Raw genomic sequence first — 4,740 nt, 5'->3', positions numbered from 1 at the left:
AAATAAAATACGTTGACGTTGCAAAGCCACATAAGTATGGTTCTAAATGCTATTAATAAATTTAAATCTAATTCCGCGCGCGAAAAAGGGCGGAAAGGCACCCAGCCAGCCTGCCAGCAAGGGCCGGGCCAATAGTTTTGCAACTCGAAGCGCAAAAGCAAAAACACAAATAATGTGATATGAAGTTCAAGTATCATTTTTTTCCTCTTGTTGATAAATGATGTCCAATGCCAAAATTGTAAATTCAGTATTCAATCCACAATATATTTAGGTCTAATGGTCTAAATGTAATGAAACTTTAATGAGAGATGTGCTACTATCTATTATATCTAAAAATGGTTAAAAACTTTCAAATTAATTAGTTTTGTCAAAATGATAAATTTAGTACTTTCAGGCCCTTTCCAAGATTAAACATATCGCTTACACATGGCACTAAAAATCCTGTAACTAAACCAAATTACAGGCCATAAGGCTTACAACACATCTAAATGGGAAAGTTCAGAAAAGCCCTTGTGTTTCTACCAAGTAAACGTTACTATGTTAAGAAACTAACTGAAAGGGTGGGGGAAAAGTATCACAATATCAGTTACTGTTGGTAAAAAAAAACAGGATTTACTTGAGATATAGTTTTAAATTATACTTAGTTGTCAAGCAGGTCCAAGAAGAAAAAAGCTTCCTCTCAGCGGTACTCTACTTTTTCGATGACATTCTGAAGCTTCTTGCGAGGGAGACCTTATATTTTAATGCAATAATTTTTTATCAGTATCATTTGGTAACGAACGCAGAACGTTCTCATTATATGTGTTATTCAACTGATCAGGTTTCGCGAGACCTGCCCCTCGGCACGTTTACAAATCTAAGAATATTGGTTCAAGAGGTCTTGGTTTTATAATCTATTACTCTCTAAAAGGCCTGTTTTGGACAAGGATGGGGCTGGGTTTCTTTCTTGGAAAATGGTTGTAAGTACTGAATTGTAGATTAAATACTGAATTTACAATTTTCACATTAGAAATACTGAATTTACAATTTTCACATTAGAAATACTGAATTTACAATTTTTACATTAGAAATTCATTTTTATTCAAATATTTATCCTATTTAATGTAATAGAATAGATTGTAACACACCTCGGGGTGAAATTTCAGGACATTTGGATCAGTAGATCCGAAGATATCATCAGTTTGGCCTTTCTTTAATCTTTCTCAGTATAATAAAACACATTGAAACACACGTCTCACTACAATTTAAGGTCATTTGAATCAATAGGTCAAAGAAAGGATCTGGCAAAAATACCTACCTCCTCCCATAAAACTTAATGTTAATTTTCGGTTCCTTCGAATTTTCTTCAAAAGTCGCGCTTATACATGTAAATCGAATTCTTTGAACTGGGGGTGGAATGCTCTGAGAGTCGGAATGAAGGCTGGTATCTATTTAGCGCCATCATGTCGGCCTAATTTTAATACATATGCCAAAGTAATTTTAAACTGTTTTGCTCATACATAAAATTTACAATTAAAAAACTAAATTTAATAGATAGTTAACAATGAATAATTATTTCTTCCAAATTGCTAAAATAGTAGTGTACGTAGATGACGCTACAATAGGGAAACGCCGGTAGGCTGCTAGGCATAGAAAAGCGTCTGCAATCAGCAAGGAAGTGAGTTCGAAGATATTTTTTTTTGCAAATTTTGAAATTTGGTTAATAACTGTTGCGTTTACGAATGGGATGATGATATTGATATTGTTTCTTGATGTCTAGATAATTGTTTTCCTTCTGGTGAGAGAAACAAGTACATTTGTTTCTGAACTCATTACAATGTGAAGTTGTAGTATTAGGTTTTGAATTATCATGTTAACAATGCTTATTTTTATTACGTTTATAAAAATAATATTGAACTTTTTTTTCTTAAAGTTAGTGATCATAAGTGATGATTAGTAATTGATTACTCTTATTAGTTAAAATTAAGAAGTTATTAAATAAATTATCATTAACGTTTATAGGTAAATTTAAACTTGAAACGATATTTTGTCTTTGGCAAATATGTAACTGAAAAGAATCCAATTAAGAGTTAATTAAATAAATTATCATTATCGTTTTTAGGCAAATTTAAACTTAAAATGATAATTTTTCATTGTCAAAATTTGTTACTGAAAAGTGAAAAGAACCTTAGAAAGGGCTTGTGCTTCGTAAAATTTATTATTAGGATTATTTGAGTAATCAAACGTTAATAGAAAGATTTTATTGCGAATGCCAATACTAAAATTTAACATCAAATTATCGTCTTTGTTTGTCCAAAATTGTAACGCGCTTAAAGAGAAAAAATAAGTTTTTAGACTTTAGCTTATCTAATCCCAAAACCTAAATTCCCAAATTAAATGTACAGGTATGGTTAACCTCAAAAATGTGTCTGTCTAGAAGCACTTGCAAGTTAATTTAATTAACTTACAATATAAATATTTATTTATTTAATTCGAACACTTACAGAGATGGTAATATCATAAACTTGCTTAGTTACAGAGGTTTCCCTGATACACTCTCCAGAGACTACGGTATTAATTTCTTTTGGTTTACAAATCAAATATCTCTTACTTTAAAAATGTGTTTAGTTTTTATTATATTTCAGACTTTCCGACGAGTACAATTCCTAAAATTATTTTGTAAACCTTCTAATGCTAAAAACGCGACGTATTTTTTAATTGTAGCGCTACCCGTTTTAAACTGCCTATCTACCATTCGCGAATTTCCCGCCAAGAGATTTCAATTCTCGGCATTGTATAGGCGCGCTACCATGGAAACGAGACACTCGCCGCGACGCCGCCTCGAACAAAGTTCCCTCCTCCCTGCCCCAACTAAGCAAGACGCGAGAGGAACGCGCCGACTGCCGACGTGAGAGAGATGCTAGGTTTAAGCAACATAACTCGGGCTTGTTAATATGACTAGACGGCCGAGAGCGTAAAGGCGTCAATCCGTGGAGTGAGAGCTCTGTGGATGGTGCGGGATCGAAACCCGGTCGAGGAGGAAAATAATTTCATAAATAAATAAAATTCTTTCACGTTGCAGAGCCACCTAAGTGTGATACTGAGTACTTTTTAAAAATTTCTGAATTCCGCACGGGAAAAACAGGGGGGAAAATGGGGGAAAAAGGCGCGCCCAGCCGTAAAAAATAGTCGGACTAAACCTTTGCACCATCCGATAGATGGCGCAAAGCAAAAACCATACTTTCAATTAGAAGTTTTATGGTTTTTATTAGATAATTAATTGGTTTTTATTCGATAATTAATTAAGTTTTGGAGTAATTAATTTGAAAATTATTTTAGGTACTATATATAGTTTTAGTATTTGTAATGCAAAAAAAAATTTTAGACCTGAAGACGTTTCTCTAGGAGCTACACAGGAAAAACATAACAAAAAACATGTTTTGCCAATTAATCAGTAATTAACTACACAATTAACCGAATTAAACGAAAACAATATCAGGTTATGAAGAAAGGTCCAAAATTTGGGATAAAAAGAAGTCAGGCTGCAAATTTCAAATTCAGTAGGCGCCAGATCGGATTTAAACAGCCCCTTTCTCCATGCACTTTGCCCTTAAGCATGCATTTAAGTTTCAATTAAAAAGAAAAATTAATATCTGATCCTTCAGACAAGTGATAACCTCAGTCTTATCGATACTTTTTAGGTCTTGATTCTAATCAAGACATTTTTGATTAATATCTTTTGAAGTTAGTTTTTCGACGTTCTTTTCGGCCAAGGCTTAAGTTGTATTGACTAATGGCACACCATGTTATTTCCCCATAGAGCTTAATACAGTCGAAGGCAGAGGGCTGCCATTACTCTATTTTATTTATTCTATGTAATTATAGTCTCATATAGTGTCTTTCCTCATTAAAGATTATTAAAAAGGCTGATTTCCGGCTCTCATTTGTTTTGGAATCCTGTATATAGTCTGCTCAATTTTATGCTAGAAACATAGCCTCCTAACCGGGTTAACCCTAGGTTTTTTATGCTGTATTTACCGTGTGCGCTTCCAATTTGATGTAATAAATGCATACCTATTCAAATTATTAATGTGTTGAAATAAAGATAGTGCTTTTCACCCTGTGAAAAGATCGAAAACTTCAAAATACTACTGGTAAGATGACAAAAAGTTTAATATGTTTTCCCTACGGCAGTTAAAAGAGGCGTGGTGTTTAAGTTAGCGCAGTTTAACTATTTGTTACCAACAGTGGATTTTGTTAATTCAAAAATATAAGTAACAGTGGTGCTGATTAATCCAGGAGTACAGTGTCGTTATGTAATTTAATTAGTCAAATAATTTCCATGTTTACATCAGCGCAGATTTTTCCAACGTAACCACGTCAGCAACGGAGGGTTACGTTGTTCGCTATCTCCACAGTTCACATTGCCGTTTGTTTATTTGTCTAAATTGCTATGAATTGTTTAGGTATTTAATTTAATTACTGTTATTGAAGCCAAAGTTGCTAAACTATAGAATCACACCATTCAATAACATATGTTATAGATGATCTTTATGTTACCGCAAATTTAGCACGCGGTATGATAAAAGTCTAACACATTGTGTTCGCAAGAATGAAAAACTCTTCTGAACTATACAATTAAGGTGATTTGAAACTCGTTTTATAAGCTAAATCAACACTGCCCAACCTCAATCCTTCATTAATTTCAACTTAATTAAGTATAATTAACGTGAATTTAAACATGAAATAAACATATTTGGA

General features: G+C 33.1%; 1 long non-coding RNA gene across 1 annotated transcript; it reads left to right on the top strand.

The window, feature by feature from the left end:
• The first annotated feature begins 1,389 nt into the window (after positions 1-1,389).
• LOC149707782 (uncharacterized) lies at positions 1,390-3,097 on the top strand. Its single transcript, XR_016380570.1, has 2 exons — positions 1,390-1,657; positions 1,760-3,097. It is a non-coding gene; the product is annotated as an uncharacterized LOC149707782 (long non-coding RNA).
• The last annotated feature ends 1,643 nt before the right edge of the window (positions 3,098-4,740 follow it).

This window comes from Phalangium opilio, unplaced genomic scaffold, assembly GCF_054372755.1.
Source record: "Phalangium opilio isolate 3A_F unplaced genomic scaffold, DU_Popi_V2 ptg000013l_1, whole genome shotgun sequence".
NCBI lineage: Eukaryota > Metazoa > Arthropoda > Arachnida > Opiliones > Phalangiidae > Phalangium > Phalangium opilio.
Note: the sequence above shows the minus strand (reverse complement) of the source record. Positions and strands in the feature narration are given on the sequence as shown.